The sequence below is a fragment of the Notamacropus eugenii genome, chromosome 2 (assembly GCF_028372415.1).
Source record: "Notamacropus eugenii isolate mMacEug1 chromosome 2, mMacEug1.pri_v2, whole genome shotgun sequence".
Classification (NCBI taxonomy): Eukaryota; Metazoa; Chordata; class Mammalia; order Diprotodontia; family Macropodidae; genus Notamacropus; species Notamacropus eugenii.
The window spans coordinates 209,927,970-209,943,935 of NC_092873.1; positions in this window are offsets into that span (position 1 = coordinate 209,927,970).

Here is a 15,966-nt window from a genome sequence, read left to right on the forward strand (position 1 = left end):
TAAAATGATGAGGGAAGATGAGGATATAACTGACTTTTGGAGACCCAACTTGCTGGTGAGAATGGACAATGAAGGAAGGACCCTGCAGAGTCTCTAAAGGCTACATATACTGACATATGTACGTGTTTCCTCTCTTGACAGAACATAAGTTTCTTGATGATGGGGAGGTTTTTCATTTTTGTTTCTGTATGCTCAGTACCTAGCACAATGCCTGGTGCACAGCTTATACCTTAGTGTCTTTTTATTGATTTATTGATAGATAATCATATATGAAATAGCAGAATTTTCTTGTAATGGAATATCACCTCAGGTGGTCAGTGAAGTCAAAGAGAACTACAAATTTGGAAAACACATCCTCTGTCATCTTACTTTTACTTCTGCTTGTAATAATAGACTCTTCTCATCTTTATCTTCCCTATCTCAGCATCTGAGAATAGCACAGTACGCACAAGGGGAAGGGGGGAAATGGACTTCATTGTTTTTATACAGGTCTAATGCATGGGCTTCTGGAAGAAACGGTGCACAAAGCATTCCTGAGTGACTCTCACCTGGGCAAATGCTAGCTGTGCTGAAATTTGAAGATTCAGAAGCAGCGGAGGCTGCAGAATCAAAGTGCTCCAGGTCTTAGGATAGATTTCTGTTTCTCCCAAATATTCTTGGATCTTTCTGGGGGCAGTTCAGAAAGCCACTTGACACTGGAAACCCAGAAGTCTCAAAAATTCCCTTAGAAAGCTTCAGTTGAATCAGTGAGGCTTAGTCATAAAATATGACCCCCTTAAAGAAAGAAAATATGTTGAATTGGAATTGTTCTTATAACTATACTCAGCTGTTAGGACGTTGGTTGGCCAACCCAAAAGAAACAGAACAGCTCGGTTAAATTTGCTGGAAGTATGAAACTCATATTGGAAAGGAATTTATTTTTATGCCATTCCAACACAGGTGCATTAATCAAATAAGAGTAAACTTGCATACCTGTAATTATTTCAACTGAAACAATCAACTCTATGGATATGTATACATGTGTATACACATATAGTGGTGAGAATAAATTACCATTTCCTTGCATATTTCCTAATATACATATGCTTAACTCATTTATGCAGTGCTTTCATAACCCAATATTCTGTTATTTCAATGCATACCTACTAGCACATTCCAGTAGAATATATAATATTTATTGTGTTACACATTCAAAAAAACACATCTGCATGTACTTTAAGAATACTTTGGGGGTACTCTCCTCCCTGTGGTATAATGCTTTAAATATAACTTATGTTGGAAATCATTCAGGGATAGGATCATAACATATCCCATGATTTCATGCATTGCATGGCTGGCGTGGATCCCAGAGGAGCAGAGTGGACACTTTACTATGGCTGTCGAAACAGGTTAAGATGAGTCTCATGAAAATGTTTCAACTTGGGAATTATACAGATAGTATACTGACCTTCATGTAAATGGTTCATCTATCACCTTGTGCTTTTCTGGAGGGAGGGTTCACACTTAAAATTTCATTGGTGTAGGGAGTCCTGGTATGTAAACTTCCTCCAGACCTATTGGACACTTGATGAGCTCTTTTAATGTTGGAGAAATGTCTAAAGCTCTGAGAAGTTAAGTGACCTGTCCCTAAATAGTATGAGTTAGAGGAAGGGTTTAAACCCATACTTTTCCAACTTTAAGCCTAGACCTCTATTTACTATGCCTTGCTGCCTCCAGCGCTAGTACAGAAAAATAGCATCTGGCATATCCTATTTCTTTATTCAATTATCCAGAGTTTAGCTTTGGTATAAATGACCCTGAACTAAAATAGGAACAGGAGAATAAAAGAAACCTCTTAAGAATAACTGTTAAACAAGTTGCCTTAAATTATCTAGCGAATAATTTGGTTGGGGTAAGTATATTTTCACCCTTTTCTTCTGAATTCACATAAACTTAATAAAGGGAAGAACAAAAAGTGTGTGCTGGCCTGAATTTTACTATGTAATAACATTTGCATGGTACCACTTTTCTGTTTCTCACTTCATCAGAACTGTTTTTCATTTGGTTGGACCTCCTTAGCCATGATGGTGTCGGAAAAAAGGCATCTGCAGTTGTACAACCATCTACTGAATACCATTCTGTTTCCTTGTAACTATAATATATATCTCCTTGAGACAAAATGAGAAATGCTTACTGTTAATAAATAAGCAGTTTCTGCTGTTAGCACTGATGAAATGTCGATGGATAAATAAAGACCAGACCCTGAAAAGCTACATTTGATTAATTGCTTTCTCTGTGCCAAACCAAATGGACTCATAAAACAAGTGATAAAGCTGTGAATTGTGCACTTAGTTATAAATGCATTCAGTATGACTGTGGTTTCTAGCTGTAAACACAGATAGTATAGTGCCATGGGATTCAACCTTAATCTACTACAATGGAGAAAAATACAAATACGTAGACCCATGTACGTAAAATGCATATATACCCAAGCTGCAGCATCTTGTAATCTGCTTGTCTTTGTTTCAGATGCCAAAAATCTGGTTGCGGTTCCACAGAATGTGGTTAACCTCTTCCCTCTTCCACTCCCTGCCTCGTAACCTGAATATCCAAATTAAAGCCATCTGATCAAATGTCTCCAATACAAGGTGAATATCATAAGGCGTGTATGTATTTAGGGGTATGTTCTATACCATGTGGTGGTGCCCATCTTCTTTCTTGTAAATGATCCTTGTACGCTATCACAGTTTAGAAATGGAGGACATTTACATAAAAAAGAAATATATTCAAGAGACAACTATTCATAAGCTAATATTTAGTTAGCACCTTAAGGTTTGTGAGATGTTTGACATGTTATCTCATTTGAGCCTCACAACATCCTTATGAGGTAGGTGCTATCATCTTCTCTTTTTACAAATGAGAAAAATGAGACTAAGAGAAATTAAATGATTTGTCTTGTGTTACACAGCTAGGAAGTATCGAGGCAAGATTTGAACTCAGGTCTTCCTGACACCAAGTCCAGCTTTCAATCTTCTATGTCACCTGTCTGACTACTATGTGATATGAGCATATATGTGATAGGCACAATGCTTGCCATTGGAATATAATGATAGAAATGAAAAAAGTTCAACCCTCAAGGAACTTACATTCACATATATGTGTCATATTTGCACATCACCATTATTTTTGCTTCTCTCTAATGATAAAAGGATACATTTTTTTTACTATTTTTGAATAATTTATGCAAATTTTTACCTTGGTTTGTTTCTCCAATGAGGTCATGAGGCCAGGGTTGATTTTAATAAGATGGAGCAGATTGTTGCTCTCAACTATTTCTCAACTAAATTTTGATCAAATTTAGCATTTCAACCTCACTGCAGGATCAAATAGATGAAGAAGTCAAACTAGAAAAGAATACAGACCAACTTAAATGCAAACAGCTTGGGTGAGATGGTAAAGTTGGTAAGAAGGATGATGGAAAACATATGAAAGGTAAATGAATACATGTTTGTTTGATAATGAAGTTCAAAGTCTTTTCCAGTGTGACTATTCCTCTTTATAAGAAGAAAACGTAAAATAAATAACATAAAAATGTTCTACTTGGCTTATTTTTATTTTCCCCCTAATTTAGCAAAAAAAAAAAAGGATAACTAAGTTTTATTTAACTACTATATATTTGTAAGGTTTTTATAAACTTATTCTTGCAAAGCAGCTAATTAAAAATGAATACCTAAGTGGAGGAAATTAACACTCAGAAATCGACCATGGAAGCAGTACAAATAACATGTTCACTGAGACACTTGAGTGGGTCAGAAAGATACCATGCATTTGCTGTAAAGATCTGAATTTTCACAGTGTCCCTCCCCACCCCCATCTACCTTCATGTGACATTCTCACTTTTCTAATAATTGTTGCAAGCAGTTACTAATCTACAAAGAGAAACCCCAAACTTTTTAATGCTTTTAAAGTTAGTGGGACCATTAGGATTGGAACACAAAATAAAACAAACAAAAATGACTTCATGTCTACTATGAACATAATACATAAAAATGTTCCCACACAGACTAAATGTCAAGTGAAATCAACAAGCATTTATTAGATGCCTATTACGCACCAGACACTTGCTAGGTACACTCTGTGGATGAAAAGAAAGTAAAAAAAATAGACTTTGCTCTCAAGCAGCTTTCAATCTAATGAGGGAGAAAACATGAAAAGAACAAAACATATATTTCAAATAAAGTGGAAATAATCTCAGAGGGAAGGCATTAAGGGGTATCCTAGAATAATGCTTGCACACATTTAGGCATTTAATAAAAGCTTTTTGGCTGGGGAATCAGGATAAGTTTCTTATATAAGGTGGGACTTCGGTGGAGACTAAAGAAAATGATGAAGGTCAAGAGATGGAGCTGAGGAAAGAAAGAACTCCAGGCATGGGAGTAGTCAGTGAAAATACCTGGAACCTGGAGATATGGAGTTTCTTGGGTAAAGAACAGCAAGAATTCCAGTGTTGCTGGATCTTAGGGTAAGTGAAAGCAAGTAAGGTATAAGATGATTGGAAAGGCCAGGAGGTGTCAGTTATGAAGGACTTTAAAAGACTAAATATTTTATATTTGATTCTAGAGGTAAAAGGAAGCCATTGAAGTTTATTGAGGGAGGTGAATAGTGACATGGTCTTTAGGATGGTGCTTCTGGAAGATTTCTTTAGCAGTTGAGTTGAGGATGGACTGGTGTTGGGAGAAACTTGAGGAAAGTAGACCAACCAGAAGGTTATTTCAATAATCCAGGCATGACATAATGAGGGCTTACCAGGGTGATAGCAATGTCAGAGGATAAAGGGGGCTATACAAGAGATGTTGCCAATGGTAGGAACACCAGGATTTGGTAACAGATTGGACAAGCGGGAAGAGTGAGACTGAGTCAAGGACATGAGAATGACACTTATGTTATGAGTCTGGGGTTTTGGGAAGATGATGGTGCCTTGACAGTAACAGGAAAGTTGGAAGAGAGATATTGGGTAAAAAGGAATATGAACAATAAAACTTTAATTCATATGCAGATTTTGAGTTCTGGAAATAAACATAATGTTTATTACAGTGGTGGTGGAGTTTCGTAGTTAAAGGTAGAGTTGTTCGTTAGTACATAGCACTAGATAACATCTGATATCCTTCCCACTCTAAAGCAATGAAGATTTATTTAGTGGGTTAGTGGGGTTTATGTTCTTAGAGAGAAAAAAATCATATCTCCAGAAATTTTGCTGGATGTTGGGCTACTTCTTCAATTGAAATGTGTCGCAACTCCATCCGGCCTCTCACTACCTGTCCTGCCTCTTCCCAGAGTATCTCAGAGGTAAATTCTAATAATTTGACAGGTGAAGCAATGAATGCAAAAAATTAGGAACAGTTTTTAAATTGAACTATAAAAGATGATTCATGATGATGTTTGAGTCTAAGTCAGGTTATATCATGAAGTTAAATAGTCTAAAATCTAAGCTCCTTTATTTAGAGTTATAAAGATTAAGAAAAAAAGTGTTCTTTTTTCTCTTATGCACAACAAATTCTTCTAGTAGCTTAAGTGAGTAGAAATATTCTAGATCCATAGATCTAAAGTTGGAAAAGACCTTAGACGATATCATATCTATCTCCTCCTTTTAGAGATAAGGAAACCGAGGCCCAAGTCCCTTGGACAAGGGACTTATCTCAGGTCACATAGGAAATAAGTCTCAGACCATGTGATTTAAACCCAGGTCTTCTTACTTTAGAACCAGTGCTTTACTCTAGTTAGTGGTTAAGTAACAGGGATAGGCAAGAGATGACTGTTCAGTAGTTTCATTTGCAGTTTTGTGGGCAAAGATACTGGAGTGGATTGCCATTTTTTTCTTTAGCTCATTTTTACAGATGAGGAAACTGAGGCAAAAAGGGTCAAGTGACTTGCTCAGGATTGCACAGCTAGTAAGCATCTGAGGTCAGATTTGAACTCAGGTCCTCCTGAATCCAGGCCTGACACTCTAGCCATTGTGCCACCCAGAGACCCTGGATAGGAACTGGGGTAAGCCAAGCTCTTTGGGTCTGTTTACTCATCTGTAAAATGAAGGTGTTGTACTAGATGATCTCTATAATTCCTTTCAGTTCTACCATTCAGTGATGCTGCAGTGTGGGATATTTTAAATTCTCCAAGGAAACAGCAATGTTTAATATCTATCAAATGCTTCATTAACTACTGGCTTGAGGTAATTCACAATTTCAACTTTTGATGAAGCTACATTCCTTTTAATGATATTAAGAAGATCATTTTAGCCTTCTATTTTGACTTAAACTTTTTCCAAGTTATGTAGACTTCAAAGATTGAACTTTTTAAGTGGAAGTAGAAGATATTCTTTGGGCTTTCACAAAACAAAAAGGGTATTTCTTCTTTCATAAATTTTCCACAGACACTGGACACTTGTAATTGGTCAAAAACAGTCATCAGGACCTTCTGACTTTTCAGGACAGGCAGCCTGACTTCTCAGACTCCAGAAGTTGCAAACTTACTTTGCGGAGAGATAGTTATATTGTCTGTAAGTTTAATAGATCCCAAACTCCACCCACTGTAGAAAGCATTATGTATAGTTAAAACTATTAAAGTCAACAAGAAGCAGGAAACTCTACTGGCTATCTTGACCCCAGTTAGCTTTATCTTTTCCAAATTCACTGGAAAGTTTATTGGAGAAGACTGAACATAGATAGCTATGATCACAAGCCTATCAGAACCTAGTCACCTTGTTTATAGTAGATGATGACCTCTCCCTGTTTCTGCCCCATTCCCCTTACGTATTTTTGCATTTCTAACTCATTATAGCCGTTAATGTCTTTTCTGAACTGAGGAAGAATGGGTTTTCTCACTGGGAATCCATTTCTTTGTATTTCACTGTGTGGGGCTGGAGGGAACAGAAGCAGCTTCAGGGTAAGTCATGATCCTAAAGGGAGGAACCTGTGATGCTAACCATGTGCACATGAACATCTGTCTTGTTTCTTGCATGAACTTTACAGATCTTTCGCCTCACATGTGTCTTCCATTAAAGGACACATCTCAGGGAAGGCAAAAAACTGTCACAGTCAATGCAGTCAGGAAAAGAGATACTGATATTTATTTCCTTTTTGTTTACTAGGTACTAATAATATGATTATTCTGTCTAGCTTCATCGATATTATAGCAGCCACTGAATTAGACTTTATTGATTGAGGTTTTTGAACATTTTAGTATCATAAGTTTCTATATTACAAGTTGAAGATTCAGCAATCTGCAACTTCAGAAAATAAAATGGCCCTAGAAGACAAATGAAGAATTTAATTTTATTGGTTTTCCTTGAACTAGACTCCTCTAAGTGAAAGCATTAAAGATTATTTTAAATCAATTGCAAGATGATTTTCTTGAGTGGGCCTGCAATTAATTTGCTTAAAAATGTGAAATATTTGATTTGTAGGGTAATAATAGATTTATATAGTACCACTATGTGCAGGTACTAAGCTAGATGCTTTACAAATATTATCTTATTTCATCCTCATAACAATCCTGGAAGGTGTTACTATTATCCCCTTGTAACAGTTGAAGAAACTGAGGCAAACAAGGTTAAAATGACTTGCCTAGAATCAAACAGTTGGTCAGTGACTGACGCCATATTTAAACTCAAGTTTTTCTAACTCCAGGGCTAGCATTCTATCCAACGTGCCACCTGGCTATGTATATTTTGCTTAAAGATCTGTGATGTTAAATATATTCTGTTGAATAGTTAGATGAAGCATTATTCAGCACCATGCACTGTGCTATGTGTGGAAGATACAAATACAAACCAAGAAAGTAGTGCCTGGTCTCACTAGCTTATAATCTATATTTTATAATCAAATTAAAAATGTCAACATAGATAGGGAAGCTGGAAAGAAGAGGGGAGTTATACTCCAAATGGTCCAGGGAAGTGGATCAGACGTATAAGTCCTGGCAAGATAATCAAAAGGTGACCAATTAGAGTTAAGGGACCAAGGAAGTGGAGTCCAGGTTACCAGTGAGGAGCAGGTGATATTAGGTAACCAGATGATAGATATAAATAATTCTGTCTAGGTCAGTTAGTCAATAAGTATTTATTAAGTACCTACTATGTACCAGGCATCGTGCTCAGTTTAGAAACTGATTAAAGGTAAGAAAACAACTGAACGTAGAATTGTGTCTTCTGTCTTGATGTGCTGAATCTCTATTTTGCATGCTTAATGATTCTTTGTGTGCATATAGAGTACTTTATGTCTCTTAGTTAACCTAATATCACAATAATTTCAATATCATGTGAATTCTTTGATTCCCAACGACCCAGTTCTGCATATGGTATAGACTAATAGAGAAAAATGAAGCCACTAATTGGAACTTGCTAAATTTATTTTTATAGATTAAAAATGAAAAACAAAATGTAATTTAAATGTTTTAATTGGTTTTGGTCCCACAACTGTGCACCAGATGGTTTCTTTTCAAGTAGTTTACAATGTCTCTGCTGAATAACTGAATTACCAATGCAGCTGTGAGGATTAACATTCACCTAAAACAGAACAACATGTCTGTTCTTTGTTTGCTAAGAGAGAACCTGCTTTGCAGGAGTCTGGCAAAGGGGTGGTAACTCATTACTATTGATAGACTTAGAGTTGGATAGCTTAGAGAGTCACCTATTAGATTATGTTTTATAATGGACAGTTGCTTTAAAAAAAACATGACTGCTACGTCAAATACTTGGGCTGTATGACTTCTTGAAATCCTTTCCAACTTAATGAAGAAGTGACATGATTAAGAATCAATGCTAGATAGGTAAATAGACCTGACATCTAGTTCTAAGGTTCCTAACCGTTTAATGTTGGGAAGATTGCTGATCCTTGTGAGCCTTAGCTTAGTTTTCTGTAAAATACAAACAATAATGCTACCCTGACTACATTGTAGTGCTGTTGTTATAATTAGATAAGTTATATAAAAGGTTTCTCTTAGTTGGAAAATGCCATATATAAAGTTGATATTATCCTTATGATTGTCCCAGTAAATGCAAATGAAAAGACTTCATTTTTAAGATTGTATTGATTTTTCTGTTTCCATTTTATTTTTAAATAGTTCAATATATTTTAGAATTAGTCATAATGGACCTTTGAAGTCATCTAGTCTAATCTTGTTTAAAACATGTTATCCCCCTATTAATAATGCTGTGAGGTCATCCAACTTCCACTTGAAAAATTCCAGGGATGAAGAACTCGTATGGCAACCCATTTTATTTCTGGACAGCTCTAATGTTTGGGTAGTTCTTTTCGATAGTGGATCAAAATTATTTAGCTGTAGCTTCCAACCCCTGGGGCTAATGTAGAATAAATCAATCCCTTTTCTACATGGCAACCCTTCAGATATTTAAATAGTACATTCTGAAAGATTTGTCAAACATTTTTAGAAAATAGCTACTAATTTAGGCAAAAGTTTTGTAATTGCAAAGTCTCTCCCTGACTATGGGAACTATTAGATACAAATTTCAGTTCACCTAAGGTCCAGCTAAGGAAGTAAAAAAATAAAAAGTGATGGTATTTGAAGGTGCTTTTTTTAGGTGAAGAAGGTATCTTATGATTGGGGAAAAATATGTCATAGGTATTCATGCTATTGGTATACAAATAAACTATGTATAATTGTTGTAACTTTCCTGTTTCCTTTATTCTGGAGACAGACCAGAAGGATAGAGATACCAAGTTGGGATATGCTGATGGAGCACGTGGGACCAAGCTCATAGTTTCCCATAATTCTCTGGATTGCATAGCAGTTGCTATTTTATATTGAATAAAGGAGATAGTGTGGTGAAGTTATACATTTCTTTGCCACAGGATCTCAATCCCTTTTCTGTTGTCAAAATACAAAGCTTCCAGTAGATTTACCTCGATCATGGTGTATGATAAGAACTAAGAAACCAAAATTTATTTCTGACCATAAGTTAGATGGCAAGTTGAGTCTCAGTGGTAAACAAAATAGAAAGTAGTTAAATTTAGTTAAAAAGAAGTGAAGTTGAGAGAAGAATTCAGAAAAGGAGCAGTAAATAGAAGATTCTTAGAAGAGTTTAAAAGGCAGACATGACCTCAAACTTAAATTAGTGCAGTCTGACTCCAAAGACTGGAGAGAGTTTGATAGCTATTGACTAAAATAATAAGCACACCCCCTCCAGTAGGTAGAGGTCTGAGTTGCAGGGAACCCTGAAGATAGTACCTCTGCTGAGAACTAGACCTAGGATTGAAAGATTGTCTGACACAGTAGAAGGAAAGAGATGTATAGATAGCACCTACTCTACAGAAGGAAGATTTATTTTAACCATGACCATCCACAGTGAATGATGCCAGTTAACAAACAAGTTAGTGAGAATTAGCATCCCCAAGTGTTCCTTGGTTTTAATGACCAGCTGGTGTTGATGACCAGCTGGACTGGAGAATGGCATCTTATAGCAAGTAGCAGAGAGCAATCCCTTTTGGTGAATAGAATAGACCAGCACTTGGTGGAGAATCAGGGGAAAGCAGTACCTCGGAGAGAGCAGAGGAAAGCACTTCAGGCAGGGAGCAGGTCTAACAGATATCAGCACAATGACACCAGTAGAAAGTATTTGAAACTTTTGGTTTTGGAGAACTGTTGCCCTCCAGTGTGAGATGGAGGAGGAGGAGGAAGCTGTTTATTCTTCTCTTTTATTAGCAATGGCCCTTCATAGTGGTAGAAAGCAGACACAGAACATTCAGCTGTATAGTTGAGTTGAACTGTAGACAAGAGAAGGCCCAGGGAGCCCATAGAAGTGACATGTCCAGTAGATAAGCTGGACTCAAGGTAGAGCAACCTAAGGACAGTCAAAGAGAAAAGACATCAGGGCCCTGCAGTGCTTAAGGAGTTAACTGCGTTAACTGCATATGTTCTTTATATGTGGACCTCTCTATTACTATACTTGAAATATGTGCACACATTTCCCTCTGACATTGTGTGTAATTGTTGAAGAGGGAGTTTTATGGGAGGAAAGTTTTGTTATCACTGTTCGTACTATGCCATTTTGATAAATGCCTTGCTTTGAGTTCATAATTTCAACACACTGACTTTTAAAGGTGAACTCAACAATGAAAGTAGGGGCTCAGAATTCCTTGCAGTTGGGATGGTCATCCCCTCTAGAATGCAATCAGCTAGTGAAGGTTGGAAGAGAAGGTAGTTCAGGGTTGGGAGAGGGCAGGGAACCACAATACATTCTGTATATTCTTATATGTATACATAATTTCTCCCTCTATAGAAAATAATGTCCTTGTTTTTGAATCACTAGCACTTAGGAGAATACCTGGCATATAGCAGGAACTTAAAAATGCTTCTTGACTAATTGATTTGGTTGTCTTTAGATGACTTGTGGATGAAGTGAATGGATATTGATGGATTAAGAGAAAGTAAAGCACAAAGGATACACACATATTTTATAAACGGGACAATCCCAGCAATCAAGGAGTCCACATTCCAGTGGAGCCAACATATATGCAGGATGGGTGGCTAAGGAGTGTTTTGGGTTTCAAAGTCATAGAGTTAATAGAGACATAGGGAAGTTGATCAATGTTCCTTTTCCAGGAGCAGTGGTTACTTTATTTGATTATAGCTCCAGAGTTCGAAAACGGGGGAGGGAGGTTGAAGAGAGTGTGGAAGGGAGAGGAAAGTCGAGGCAAGAAGATTTCAGGTGTGCTATATGAAGCATATCTGCAGTTGACTATATACAAGACCATGTAATGTATTCACCAATAAGGACACCCCCCACAGTAGCATATACAGAACTATGTAGAAGTTCCCCAGGTGGGTTCAGCAGATGACAAGATACAAAGGTCTGACAGATTTCAAAAGAAAGCAAGAGGTAAACAGATATTAGGAGAATTAAAAAAAGAAACCTAAACTAAAACTAAGTCAGAAAATTAATGAACTGAGCACGAAGTTCTCAATTGCAATTCTAATTAATGAATTGAGAATGCAATTTTAAAATCCAGACAATTAACAAATTCCAAAAAGCACAAAGCAAGAAATTTTGAAAATTAGAGAAGAAATGGATAAAATAGAAGCTAAACGACTCTAGAAATTATAAGTAAAATGACTTATTCTTCTAAAAAAATTAAAAACAACAAACTTTTTAGCTTATCAGACAGAAGAGAGGATAATCAAAATACCAAATAAAAATGAGCAAAGTGAACTCATAACAAGGAATTAGGAAACAAAAATAATTCTAAGTATTATATTTTGACAAAACCTGATAATTTAGAGAAAATTAGTAGTTACTTATGAGAACATGTAATATTTAAATTAAAAATCACAAATAGAAGTCTTAAACATTATTTTAGAAATTTAAATTTTAAATGAAGCAACAAAGGGAAGAAAAATCTTGACTAGATAGATTTATAAGTGAATTCTGTCCTATGTTCTATTTTTGTTGAATGTTCTAAAAGCAACGATGATCTATGCTACAAAATTATTTTCAATGATTAAAAAAGGAAGCATTTTTCTAGAAATTCCTCTTTATGAGAAATATGAGTTTCATAAAACCAGAGAGGAATGAAACAAAAAGTATATATCAATATAAGTAATGGATATTGATATAAAAATCAAATAGAATTCTATATCAATATTAGTAATGGATATTGATATAAAAATCAAATAGAATTCTATCCATAAAGAGACCACACTAATATGCACAAAATTTTGCTTTTCATGATGAAATTATTTTTGTTCTAGAGATACAAGAATAGTTCAATGTTAGGGAAACAATGATCATAATCATATTAAAACAAAAATGACAAAATCATTATTATGTAGATTCAGGAAAAGTATTTGACTAAATATTGTAAAAATGTAAAAACATTCTAACATCTCTAAAAATACAATATAGCCATAGATGGTCAATTTAAGTATGATAAAAGTATCTAAAATCAAAAGTTAGTATTATTGTCATTAGATTAGCAGAAGTTTTCTCAGTAAATACAGGACAACAGCAAGGATACCTGTTTCACCCACTTTTATTGGACCTATTTCTGGACAAAAAGAAATAAATAGTCAAATATGAGATGAAATTATCAAGATTTGCAGAAGGTACAGTTTACTTAACGCCATAAAACAGCAAAGAAACTCATTGTAATAATTAATAGCTTTAGTGAAATAACAATATACAAAAGAAATATATAGAAAATGTAAGAATCTACATAGCAATCACAAAGACTAGGAGTAAATGATAGAAAAAATTCCATTCAAAATAACTACTAAGTGCATAAAATGTCAGTGTACCAAGACACTCTGAAAACTTGTATAAACATTGCTCATGGTTAGATCATGCCAGTGTGCTAAAAATAATGATGCTATCCAAATTAATTTATGGATTTATTTTGATATAAACTACCAAGGGCCTATTTTATGAAATGAGACAAAATAATAGTAAAGTTCATTTGGAGGAACAAAATGAATAGATCTCAAGGGAAATAATGAAGAAAAGTAGGAATAAAGTAAGAATGAGACTTCCAGACTCCAAAATGTGTTATGTAAATCAGTAATAATAAAAACTATTTAGTGTGTATTTACAACAACAACAAAAAAAAGACCAATGAAATAGAATAGATACGCAAAGATCAGAAACAACTGAATTTCATAGGCTTGATAAATCCCTAAACACAAGGTAACTGGGGAAGGTTCCCTATCTAACCAGAATGAATGAAAATGGGCAAAAAATGAGTTATTCCAACATTTTATTAGTCAATCAACAAGCAATTATTAAACACTATGTGTCAGGCACTGTGCTAATAGCTGGAAATATAAAGAAAAAGTAAAAATAGACCCTACCCTTGTGAGATTTATTCTATTGGGGGGTAATAACAGTACATTAAATAGTCCTATACAAGATACATATAGAATAGATGCAAGGTAAGCCCAGAACAGATGGTTCTAGCAACCTGAACTATAAACAGTAAATTTCAAATGTAATCTAAATGTAAAATCTCACATCACAAAAATACTAGAGAAAAATTAAAAGAGTTATCTTTCATAGGATACCTTAACCAAAGGATAGCTATAGATAAAAGATATAATTTTTATTACATAAAATTAAAGAGTTTTGCATGAACAAAATTGAAGGAGCTAAAAATAAAAAGAAGAACTCAACAGAAAAATATTTGCTTCAAATATTCCTGCTAAAAGTTTAATATCCAAGAGATATGAAAAACTAACACAAATATATAAAACAAAGAGACATTTTATGTCTCTCAATGTGTATTTTACATTCATAGTCCTACATTCAGGTACCATCTCTGACAGAAGTAATGTAGCCTTGCTGAAGCAACAAGGCTCCCTGAGAAAGAGGCAGAGTTCATTTTGTGCTAGGCAAGTGAAACCTACCACCACTGTATGCTCTGAGACCCAGATGGAGATTTTCTAGGAGTCTTGGGAGAAGTAGGAAGCAATATTGCATAGACTACCAATTGTGTTTCTAGGCAAGACCCTGTAGACATCACCTGAGGAAGCATAGCTTGTGGTGGCAAAGTGAGCTATCCACACAACCAACTGCCACTATGAAATAGGTAAGCCAGCCTAGCTGAAGAAATAGGTACCCTGGTGGATAAACTGAAAGTCACATATGCCAGGCAGGAAAAACTGCCACCATCACCTTGACCTCTCATAAGAACTCAATGGATGCTGAACCAATGGATAGCACTTCATGGGATGCCCAGGATGCAGAACCAAAGGGCCTTAGAAGTAACAGTCCCCCTTCTGACCACTGGCCCTGCTCCTTAGGCCAGGTCCCACAGCCATGACTGATGACACCAATCACTATGGGGAAGGGCCTCAATTTACTCAGCACCAACACCACCAACTGCTGATCAATTGATACTGATGAACATGTAAGCTCAAGAGTAATGGCATTCCCAGATCACTAGTCCTACTTCCAGCCAACACCCTACAGCCATCATCTTATGAAGCAACTCCCTCTGCAAGGTTTGAAGATTCAGAAAAGAAAGTTCTTGCCACTGTATCTTTTTGGCATGCCAAATGGTTAAATATCAGAAAATAAAGTGATTTTTATCTGTGGAAAACATTAAATATTATTTATTAATCTACTTTGTTGCTGCACACTGAGGACCATGAGATCTTTCCATTTGACCTGTGGCTAAAAGCTCCTACATGTGTTGTTTCTCCATGAAAGTATTAGTTCTTTGAAAGCAGAGACTATTTTTAAAAATTTGTATCCCCAGCCCTTAGCGTAGCCCTTATTTTTTGTTTTTTTTTTTACTTCTTTTATTTCTTTATTTCTACATTCATTTTTAAAAAAAATTTGAGTTCCAAATTCTTTCCCTCCAGCCCCCCCACCTATTAGGAAGTCAAGCAATACCATCTCAATTATACATGTGAAGACATGCAAAACATATTTCCATAGTGGCCATGTTGCAAAAAAGGAAGAAAAATAAAGTGAAAATGAAAAGATTTGATCTGCACTCCAAATTCATCAGTTCTTCCTCTGGAGGTGGATAGCATTTTTCATTATGGGTCCTTTGGAACTGTCTTGGGTCATATTGATTAGGACAACTAAGTCTTTCACATATTTTTATTACTATGTATAATGTTATTCTGGTTCTGTTCACTTCACTTTAGCACAGTACTTATTAAGATTATAGTAATCTCTTAATAAATGTTTTTTCATGCATTCATTCATTCATTCATTCACTTATTCATTCCTTCTTAGATATGTCATCAAATAACATGAACAAACAGTTCTCAAAAAAGAGATACAACTCCCAACCATATGAAAATTTGCTCCAAATAACTAATGGTGAGATAAATGAAAACTAAAATAACTCTGAAATAAAATATAAATTTTATTTTATAGATGGCAAATTGGTAAACATGTCAAAAGATAGAAATAATTGGTATTGGAGAAGACACAATAAGACAGGCATGCTAATATGCTACTGGGAAAACTGT